Source organism: Pinus tabuliformis, chromosome 4_1 (assembly GCF_031772625.1).
Source record: "Pinus tabuliformis cultivar Carrire ecotype Pingquan chromosome 4_1, CPIR1, whole genome shotgun sequence".
Taxonomy (NCBI): domain Eukaryota; kingdom Viridiplantae; phylum Streptophyta; class Pinopsida; order Pinales; family Pinaceae; genus Pinus; species Pinus tabuliformis.
In genome coordinates, this window is record NC_142303.1 from 449,827,512 (window position 1) to 449,839,634 (window position 12,123).

Genomic DNA, 12,123 nt, shown 5'->3' on the forward strand with positions numbered 1-12,123 from the left:
CATGTACTTTCGACATTGAACCATACTTTTACATTTCACTTCCATGCACGAGTTTCATTTCTTGGTTTTCCATTGCTGTTCATAGGTTTCATGGCACAGTTATCATAGGTTAATGAATTTCTCGTTTTTGGTGCATAAGTCATTTGTTTCATTTACGTTGCTCCACACCATTCCACTTCCTTCTTCTTCTTCTTGATCTCCCCTCAATCCACCTACTCAGCCTCTGTCCAACTCATCCATTGATCACTTAGCTCCATTTCCTTACACTTTCATTGATCCCATCCTTCCAACCATCAAATCACTGCATGCACTCTTCCTCCATATGATTTTTCTGCTCCTGAGCCATCACCAGCTCCATCTCCATCTCAACTATCCTCCCACACCACTCCAACACTTCACCATCTCCCAAAACCTTCCACAGCCAACATCCTGTAGAATTGCACAGACTTCTTGTAGAAATCTCTGAGTTTCCTGTAGGATCCCCTGCAGACTTCCTGTAGAAGCCTGCAAACTCGGTTGTTGAGCATCCGAACGTGGTAGACTTCTATGGACTGATGCTAGAGACCCTCTGGGACCTCCCCTAGCCATCCTGACCTTGCCCATGCTTTCCTTCCATTCCAACCGCTCCTGCACAACCAAACCCTAACCAAAAGCATCATCACAATAAATCCAACCACTTAATGAAAAAATACAAAAACATGTCTTTTCAGATGCAAGTAGCTTAGATGCATGTATTTCAGTTCACTGCAAGTAATGGCATTCTTGGTAGTAGTTTCATTCACAGTTTTGCATTGTAAGGGTCTAGCTAGTCAAATTAGGGTTTACTAGGGTTTTCATGCTTTATTGGCTTTCAGTTTCTTTCTGCAACTAGATTAGTCTTCTTTCAGTTAGCTTTCGTCCATCACTCATAAAGCTTCTTCTGTGAGCCTATAGAAGTTGGCTTGAGCCCTAGCGGACTTGTGCCAGCTGACCAAGTGACAGCTGCGACAAGAGCTAGTACTTGTGCATACAACACCGTCGCTTCCAAGTTTGTACGAACTACCGAGTTGATAAAATTAGAGATAGGAAGCTCCAGGAGTTGTAGCATTATTGCTACAATACTGGAGCCCACCAGAAACCTCCTTTATAGAATGTTTAAAATGTACATATACCAATATCTGAACTGAGAAAATGATTTTGACAATTGGGTCGAAGCCCATTGCCTACCAGGCGACGCAACAAATCGAAAAAGCATCACGCAGTCTTCCTTTCAAGCTTTCCTCTGTAATGATTCAAATGTCTCAAAAGTTCCAGAAATATTTGGGGTCAAAGAAGATGTATTCTTCTTGTTGCTCCTCCTACCAACTTGGAATGAACTCCCACAATGACGCCTCCTCGATAGACGAGATTTTCTCCAAATTCAGGCCACCATTGTCCTCAAATGGAGACACCCACAAGTCCAAGTTCGGCGCCTTGGAGATCTGCCAACTGTCACATGCCCACTCAGTTTCTGAAACCGAAGACGTTTTGATGGCGACACTGGCTTCTCACTCACCTTGTTCTTAATATTTGTGATATTCTACAGAGAGGGCAAAGTTGAAGGGATTACGTCTAGGGCCTATTTGGCTGCAACAACCTGAATTTTTGCACGAGTTAGTGAAGACAAGGATGGAATGGAGGGCACGGAATCGGGAAAGCTGAATTTGGCATTGGTCCCTTTCAGGCAATACACTCCAGCGTCATAAGTATGGGTAGCCTGCTTAGCGGTTTTGTATGACCCCAGCCATATCTTCTCTCTGGTATTGGGCATCTAAATTTCAGACACCTAACTCCCCCATTTCGCATCCAGATTCCCTTAAATTTACAGCAATTTTGTCTACAATCTTCCTCTGATAGAGAGAGTGAAAGTTACTTTCAGGAGGTTTTATTCATAACTCACGACATAATGCCAATTCTGTGCGGATGCAGGGAAAACAATGAATCGCAATGTAGTAGATATTTTGCAGTTTGTTTACGCTGAACTGAAAATCTCAAACCAAATGAAGATGCAATATGTTGAGGATTTAAGATGTGGAGGTGCATATTTATATGTATGGTCGAAGCAATTATTGATTGTAGTCGCTGGAAAAAATGTGAGCAGGGGACTGTGCCAGCAATATTTAAAACGTGAGCGAAAATGTACATGAAAATAAAGTAATTTATCCCTATTAAATTCCAAATATTTTAGAATATGCAATCTAATTATGCTCAAGTTAATCTAAACAACAACTCATTATGAAATCATCAATCAAATGGTAACCTAGAATCTCGTTAAATAGATTATCGGAATTAAATGAACAATGCATCCTCAAAGATCATTGATGTTATCTTTAATTGTGTGTGGTAAGCTTTCAATTTGAATTAAAAATAAATATGTCATTTACAGTGGCTTTCATGCCTACGGAATGACATTTACATGTATCTACTAATTCTATTAAACAATCTCAATGCACCACCGAAAGCTAATCATTTTGAATTAGAGTGCATTTTAAAAGAGATTCTAAGCCAAGATTTTAAAAACAGTGCGATGTTGGTGGGGGCCCGACTCTATTGTTGACATCGCTTGCCACCTTAACATTGACAATTTACTTCATAAACAAATGGTAGTTACACATAGATGAAATCAACAACATGCAAGATGTGTTTTGCATTAATGAAAATGACTTGTCCCTGGTCCATTAAGAATTATCAAATTCCACATTGATTCCACTATTGAGGAACGTTTGACACAATGAACTCTATGCGTATTCCACAGTGATCATGGGTTGTATTTGATGCAACTATTATAACTACTTTTTACGCAATGTCACACATATATTCTCATTTATTTATCCATCTCCCTTTCTAAGTATGGAGATCTCTTAGCGATCACATGAATTTGACTTTTGACTTTCTATTAATATATTACAAATAATGTTTCTAAATATTTGTAGGATATTTATTCACTAAATTTAATATTAAAATATATATGCAGGCTGGCGGAGGAGACTTGGACCATCTTATAGCGTTCGTAAGTAGAAGGTTATCCAAGGTGGAGAAGAACTATTCCACCACCGAGCGTGAAGGGTTAGCCATGATATACACACTCCAAAAGTTTTGACACTACTTGTTGGGTGGCCATTTTAAGATGTATACTGATCACTCCGCGTTGAAATACCTAGTCAATAAGCCTGTGTTGGGGGGGAGAATCTGCAGGTGGTTTTTATTGTTCCAGGAGTATGATTTTGAAGTTATTGTGAACCTTGGACCACTGAACATGGGACCAGACCATCTATCACACATCAAAATAGGGGAAGAGCCCTCTAATTTGGAAGAAGGATTGCCTGACGTGCAACTATTTGTAGTGCGCGTCGCGGATGGTAATTTTGAGTATATCATACACTTCCTAACGACAGAAACTACCCTGGAAGGATACACCATCCAGCAGAAGGAGTTAGTGGTGCACATGGCGGATTTTTCTGTCATTGTTGGGCATCTATACAAAATTGTGTCAGATGAGATATTGCGACGATATGTACCAGAGTTTGAAAGAAGAAGTATCCTTGCTGACGCTCATGGGGGCGTCGTGGGAGGAAATTAAGCAAGGAGAGCGACCATGCAGAAGATTCTACGTGTAGGGTTGTGGTGGCCAACCCTCCATCAAGATTCAAAAGCTTACTGCAAAGCATGCGATGTTTTTCAAAGCACTAGCAGGCCATCATGGAGGGATGAGATGACTATGAATCCACATATGACATTACAACCCTTTGAGAAACGGGCAACAGATTTTGTGGGACCCATCCAACCCCAAGGAAAGACGGGAGCAAGGTACATTATCACCGCAATGAAGTATTTGACTCGATGGGCGGAGGCATAGCTTGTGAAGGATTGCACAGGAACGACTACTGCAAAGTTCCTCTTTGATTATGTACTGACGTGATTTTGTTGTCCAAAGATTTTGATGAGTGATCGTGATACGCACTTTCTGAATGAGAAGATCAGTGCGTTAACAAAGGAATTTCAGGTATATCACTAGAAGAGCACACCTTGTCACTCGCAGGCTAACGAGACAATGGAAGCACTCAATAAAGTGCTAGAGAATGCATTGACCAAGGTTTTGCAACACTTAGCGAAGTGATTAGGACCCACGCATACCTGCAGTAGTATGGGCCTATCAGACGACATGCAAAAAGTTGACTGGACAAACACCCTTTAGGCTTGTCTATGGTGTTGAAGCAGTAATGCCCATGGAATACATCGTGCCTAGTCTGCGCATAGCATCACTCACAGGTATGACAGATCGCAGAGCCTTGGAAGAAAGGCTCGCATAGCTGGCTGAACTTGAGGAAGAGAGATTTCTAGCTCGATTTCACCAACAGGTCCAAAAACAGCGTGAAAAAGCATGGCATGATTGGCACATTAAGTTGCGAACCTTTAAGGTAAATGATCTCGTTTTGTTATATGACAACAAGTTTGATAAATTTCCAACGAAATTCAGAATGCACTAGCTAGGGCCCTATGTCATTAAGGAGATTACCGACAAAGGAGCAGTACAGCTGGTCAAATTGAATGGAGATCCCTTCCCAGGAAAGGTGAATGGCAGTCGATTGAAGCCATACATCAGTGGTCTAACCATGTGACAAGATGAAGGTAGCATAGTCTTAGTGCTCCAAGTAGCTGAAAGGAGGCACAAGACTATAAACTACACTGCCCGCATTGGGGAGCTGCGTGATTGGAGGATTGTGCGAAGCCGAGGGTGTTGACCCTATCACTCGGTTGCCTAAGTATGTCCCTCAGTGCAAGGGCAAGACAAAGGTGCCAAAAGAAATTGATGAGAGCAAGGTCCCCTTGAGAACCCCTTTGTTGCCAGATGAAATTGTTTTTGAAGGATCGCGCATAGGGCGGGTTCCTCTATTGAAACTTGAAGACTAGGACTTGGTTGACCATGAGAAGTTCCCACACCTGGCAACTGAGCAGTTGATGCATCGCATCATCGATACAACCACTAAAATGACCACATTGGAGCCACGGAGGTGGCTCAGAGTAGTAGACAAGGCAGGGTTTCTCAACTTGCTTTAGGTGTCGCACTACAACCGCACCCTGGTTGTAGTATTCGTCATCAAGCAACTGTTGTGCTTAGTGCATGATGGGTGTCTGTGGCTGGAGGAGCCAATACCCATCATGGTTAGATTGATCCACAGGATAACGTGGTTTCCTTAAATAGGAGAGAATCTAGACATGATATTTGGCGAAAAAGGTGGTGAGCAGGCCCTCGCAAAGTCCATGAAAGAAAAATTTAAGCTGGCGAAGAAGCCACGCGGATATGCCATATCCAGCATCTGTGACCCTGCTGTAAAGGTAGCTATGAAAATTTAGCAAGGCAGGTGATGAGGAAGTGTTGCGTCAATGAGGTGTCAGTGCTTGTTGTCGCGCTAGCAGCCCAGTGTGCCGAAGGAGTCCAATTCAACTGGGCGGACTATCTACGCAATGAGTTCCTTGCGAATTGTCACGAGGCACAGGAGCTCAGCAAGATGTTCCACTATGTGTGGCTCTTGTTGCCGATTGTGCTGGTAGCATGGGAGCTGCCAGAGGACAGTCAATTCCTTTCGGTCATGCCAAACCTACCAGAAGCAGCAAAGTATGCTTCGCTGTGGGTGACCAAGGACGTGTAGTGCGTCAAGGACAACAAGATCTTCAGGATCTTGATGGAGATGAACATCCACATGGCCATCAATCACAAATCATGATTTTTTCCTATTGTGTATGCCAACCTACAAGGCTATGCAGAGTTTAAAGCAGACTTTCACCATGTGTTCATCAAGGCACGGAGGGACCCTGTGCAAAAATGGTACGACTTACCTTACCTAGCAACGGTTGACACCATTGATGCAGTACTTGATCAATGGCCGACAGAATGGTGCACTACAGTAGACTTGGTGGTGGGAGGGAGCAAGTTTGCCACGTAGAGAAAGGAGGAGGAGGCCAAGCTAAAGATGACTCAACTGGCTGAAAAACAAAGAAGGAGGCCGCTGACAAGGCCCAAGTGGAGCGCGATGCTGCTCAACAAACAGAGAAGCAAACAGGTGGTACAGAGTGGGGCTCTGACAAAGGCATGAGGTCGCCTTCACCTGAGACAAATGAGGAGACGGACGAGCAAACAGAACAACACAGTACAGACCCACAAGCAACGTCTGCCTGCATGAAGTGCCCAAGGGAGCAGGAGAAAGGAGGGTCCAGGAACAAATCAAAGGCTACCAAGACATCACTGGACCCAATCATGCTAACATAGGGTGATCTGCATGACATCAGTGACACGGTGCGACATGTCACCATGGAAGCCCTACAACAGTTTGAGCAGCAACAACAAATAATGTTGGGGGCTATCCAGACAGGTTTGAAGGAGCTGCAGACCCACACATCACAAGTTGGCATGGTGTCTACTAGCCTTGATATCGTCACTTCAGCAGCTGCCAAGATGTTGTGCGCAAAGGCCTCTAGTGCGATAGTGCTGCTTGATGGAGCACTGACCACAGAGAACGAAGCTGACAGGCCCACTGTCAACACCCTAAAGGAAGTAGGATTGAATATGGTAGTGCTCCCTGGTGAAGCACTCCACCTTTTGCAAGATGTAGTGATTGTGGAGCTGAGGGCCCATGGGCACCTCACCCTCTAGGTGATTAGTGAGCACCGGATTAACAATGAGTAGATAGCACTACAACGAGACTCTATCATCGTCGTTGTGACCGAGGTGACCAATCAGAATAAGAATATTATGCAAGTCATCGAGGAGGTGTGTCGAATGCTCCCGGAGTTGGCCATTCCTGAGGAAGAGCCAGTCGAGGTGCGTGCCCGTAAGCTGGCTATGGGGGTGCACGACACTCGGACAGAAATGGTGAGGGTTTAGTTGGAGTTGAACCTGCATATCACAAAGTTATAGTTGAAGGCCCATCCTTCAACTCTGCCAAAAGTAAAGGAGCAGCGAGCGACTGCTGTCACAAAAGCAATAGCAGAGGTTAACAGTGTAGTAGTAGACTGCACGTAACTTTTTAAGCAGTTGTTTGAGGTCCTGACGAGCTTGCAGGAGGACCCCAATGTACAACGACTGTGGACAGAAGCATGAGAGCTATAGCAGTGCCATGATGATGTCAAAGGCACAACATGAACCATCACGCTCACACAGAGACTAGCGAAGCTGCAGGAGGTCAAGCAGCTGAAGGAATAGGTGGATGAAGCATTTCACAAGGAAGCAGTATTGAAGGCACGACTAAATCCATGGCTAGATGAGGCTTACACGGAAATAGGCTCTATTGAAAGAAAGCTTGCGCCTCTGCAAGCAACTCATCAAAAGCTTCAGGTCGACAGTTCAGGAGCAGTGACCAAGAAGATGGTTGAAGACGCGAAGCAAGTGGCCGCACAATGCACTGTTGAGGTTGTGGTCATACAAGTCAAACTGGAAGGTATTCACGCTAAGATCTCCATGCTTTCCAAGTGACTCAGGGCTAGTTATGATGTTTGTGTTGGGGGCCTGTTGGGAATGGGATCCCCCAAGGACAATTTTGGGGTGAAAAGCCCATTTTTTGGGTCAAATTTTGTAGTAAAGTTGTAAAGTCTCCACATTTTGTGGTCACGGAGCGTGAATGTGTCATGAGTCATAAAGGGTTGTCCGCCCTTATTTTTGTAAAGTAAAGTCGACTGTAAAAGATCTACCCATGGTCTGCAGACCATGGGATTGTATAAAAAGAGCAAAGTAAGTAAGATTTAAGTAGTTTTTTAGAGTTAGAGAGTGATAGCATTGAAGTAAGAAGCTTAAATTTTGGATCATACGTAGTTAGTGGCTCTGTAGCTGAGTGTGCAGAGGCTTAGGGTGAAAGTCTGTAGCTGAGCGCGTGAACCCTTGCAGCTGTGTGCACAGGGTGGATAGAATCTATAATCATCTGAATATATCAATAAAGAGAAGCATTCTACGAATTTTGTGTCTTTGTTTCCTGTTAATGCATCTTGACATGTTATGTATGAACTTCATTTATAATGCTTATATGATGAGAAAATGTATGTAGTTACGCTGGTTAAGTGAATGCAACTAAGAACATTTTTTTACGCGGTGTTAACTATGATTGTTTAATAAGATAAGTAAGACACTTAAACTAGTTTGGGAATCTGCATGGTATGCTTCCCTAACAGTGCGAAAGTACCTGAGCCGCAGGTTAGGGCTGCGTGAAGGCCAATTGTACCTTTTCGCAGGGGTACTGAAAGGTGGAATAAAGGACTAGTCTGGCAAAATCTAGAACTAAGTGACTTGCGTGAAAGCAGGAATAGAAGGGATAAACCAGCATCAAAACCATCTCACGGTGCAGAAACTTGGTTCCAGCATCCCCCCATACTGCTTTGGGTGAGACTTCGGTCTGCACTCCACGGGCTGATGCCGAAAGGGCTAGTAGTGTAGGGATTTGTTTGGCTAATTAACATTGAACCTAGGTCAGGCCCCACCAAGCCAACAAGTTCATAGGAAAAGAGGGAAGGTGAAAGGTTCATCCTTCAGGACTACGCTATGAGTTCAAAGGGAAAGGAGTATTTACAGAGAGCACAATTTAACTAGTCGAAGGTAGAGAGGAGGCTTCCTCCATCCTTCCCTACTGCATCATGCACTCTATAGGTATAGGTTAATACAATTTTGGGTGCACATTGTATTGGGGAAGGGGGAAGGGTGAGGCTTCTACCTTCGAGAGTGCGCCATTCCCTCAAAGGAAGGGAGGCTTGAAAGAAATTTAAATTATCTTCAAAAAGGGGTGATTGCTGATTTTCAACTCTATTTTCATTCTATACTAGCAAATGTTTACCCAACAGTGGGCACTTGACCATTTAGAGTGTGTTATTCATTGCTCGAGGCCATAGGTATGAAGGCAGTTCGCTTAGGAGGGTTTTCACTACATTGGGAGGATAGGAGGATCTTTGCATTGCATTTTTTTCCTCTACAAAAGGGTGAAATAGGTCCATGATGTCATCTAGGAGTGCTCTATGTTCCACGCAAGGTAAAAGTGACCAAAAATCAATGTAGTGAGTCAACACGATCAATAATGGTCAATTGACTGCCCTTGGGAGGATCATAATGTGAAACATATTTAGGGTGGCCTTGAGAGTGACTTATTGCAACAATTTTTGGTAGTATGATTTCATCACTAAGGCCTATGGGTATGTCGATATCAAATTTGATGGGATGGCCCAAGGCTTCACAACTTGCAGTGGGCTAATGGACCAACAAGGGCTCCAAAATGGCTAAATGTGGGATCAACAATGTAAAAGAGGGAAATACATCCAGACATGACTCAAACTTGGATAACACATGCAAAACCATCAATATAAGCCATAAGGATACACATGATTCATGAATAAAAATCACACCTCGAAACGACAACAAAGCGACACTTATGTCTAAGTTTGACAGTTGAAACAACACATTATGACACTTAGAACACAAGCTACGACAATTATGATGACTGTGACCGAACAGTACGCTAAGCTATAGGAACATGTATAACACATATTTTAATGATATGTAATACAATCCAATGGAGTAGAGTGCGCTAGAACTAACTTTGGTGATATGCAAAAGGTTTGACACATGCATGAGTGAAAATCACAAAGGTGACACCTGTGACATGATGAAAACATAAGACATCACTTGCAAGATGTGAATGACCTTGAAAGTGACACATGTCATAGTGAATATAACGTTAAAATTACACTCAAATTTAAATCAAGTCAAAATGACAATTGAGAATATGAAAACGACACTTGTGAAAGTGAAAATGCACAAAAGGTGACAGTTGAGAAAACTCACCAAAATAAAAGTAAAAACACAAAAACGTGAGGGGGACTATCAATAAAAGTGAACACTTATTGTTGACATGATTTGAACATCACACCATGACTCTCTTGATAGGCGGTGTTATGTTTGTTCTAGCTTTCATAAAGGAAGTGTTCTCATGAAATCATTAAAGACTATGCATGTGAGTGCAAGTGAATTGATAGTTCAAAATTAGGAAGAAGACTTGAATGCTTTGAAAAAAATTAAGTGATCATGGGGTAACCATAGAGCGAAAGATTTTAAGATCGTCATTAAGCTACAAAATTCAAGTGTGAGAAAAAATTTGGAGGGTGTCAATCGCAACGACAACACTTGGTTACACATTGGTAGAACTCTAGATTCTTTGTTTATGTTTAATTCTCTAAGAACAAGGTCTTTGTATTTCTGGGAGTATTGATTCATCTCACATATTCCCTTGGCTTCCCTACTTAACTATATTAGAGATATAGTCCCATTCATTCCATTACTGGGTTAGACGCATAACAAGGCTTGGAAAATCTCAATTGTTTCGATTTGGGAAGTGGTATATATGCGGTGATTTTAGGATATTCAAATAATAAGTTTCATCTCTAGTGTTTCTCCATTGCCAGCAGGCCTGAACAATAGACCGACAAAGCCACTACAGTGGCATAAGCATTTCTTCACTGCAAACGAACCTCGATAGTACCCCGACAAAGTCACTTGCTTCACCTCCTTGCATAGGAAGATTTTCTCTTCTTTCATCCTTTATTTATTTATGTAATAGGGTTGTTCTTTGGCACTTATTATTTTGAATGAGAAGAACAGGGACCTTGACTTATTGAGAGCAGAGGAGGTTTCCCTTTCAAAGAAGTCTTTATATAACATCTAATATATTTTGCTATCTTTAGATTTCCCTTTATCCTTTTTCTACTTGACTGGATTGGAAATAAAGACATTATTTACTTAAAATACTGAGTTGAGGAATGAGAATTGTAAAATAGATACGGGATTTATATTTTGACCAAAATATTTCCATTCAAGTGGATCATATTTTCCTTTCAGACATCATTGAACTTAAAGATATACAAACCTAAGATAGAGAAGAGGTAATAAATTAGCCAAGCATTGTTCGTCATCACAATTTCCCTTTTCTATTTTTTCCACATTGTATTTTGAGCCAAATAGGAGTGTTTTTCATGCAAATTAATATTAAACAAAAAAGAGGAAAATATATGACTAAACAATGAAACAAATAAAAAATAACCAAGCCAAATGAGGTGGAACATAAAAACAATATGTTGAATACATGTAAAGAAAACAAACATATGCATATACTTGATGAAGAGCAAGATAGAGGGTGGATGAAATGCAAGGGAAACTAAATGCAACTAAGCGTACTCCTAACCTAATCAACTAGAAGTTCAGGGCTAAGTGTAATGATATTTCAGTTGTAGCCATCATCATTCCTGACCTACAACCACAAAGATACAAGCAATTAAAATCAAAATAAAATTGTGTGCGATAGAAAATATAAGAACTTTGAAAACTTGAACAATAAACTAACGGTCTTTCTTATTACAAAAATAATGTGTCATACTAAATGGTTTGTGTCAAATTCATGATTTACCTTGTTGTTTGAAATGTTGGTTATAGAAACCTTGTAGGATTCTTGCAAGTGTACATTCATCTACGCTCACGGTTCTTGAAAACATTAAAAAGGATAGGAACTTATTATTTGCATAGGAGGTTGCCATGTAACATTACTCTAACCATTCAGCAATTGGATCAAATTGGGACTCATGGGAATATGAATTTTCAATTAATCTATTCATATCACAATGAAAATATTTGGTATTCTGATCATATTGATCGATTATCATATAATTTTCTTGATTCTCTATTGGTTCCCTATGTATCCAATTATGTGCAATGTAAACAATAAGAAATATTAGGGAATTTAAGACAATTTTTGAGATTATGAATCTAGGAAACCAAACAGGATAATGAGTTGACAAAATATTAGAAACAAATGATAGATCAAACTCGATGCTAACATAATGGATTTGGTCAACTAAATGAATGAAACAATTGCAATTATTCTAAAAAATGAAATGTGCCATGGATATTAGTAGCTTCATGATATGCACCAAAGACATAATGAGATGATATGATTCAGAAAAGTTTAATAGAGAAAAATATTTCTATCCAAAATTACCTTTATCTCGGTCATCAAAATGGCATGCCTTGAAACTATAAGGACCCATGAAAGGTGTGCTCTGCAACACTCGGTCTAGCTCAAG

General features: G+C 41.3%; 1 pseudogene; it reads right to left on the bottom strand.

Moving 5' to 3' along the window:
• Nucleotides 1–1,280: 1,280 nt before the first annotated feature.
• Nucleotides 1,281–12,123, bottom strand: part of LOC149176277 (ethylene-responsive transcription factor ERF062-like) — a 48,205-nt pseudogene continuing 37,362 nt past the window's right edge.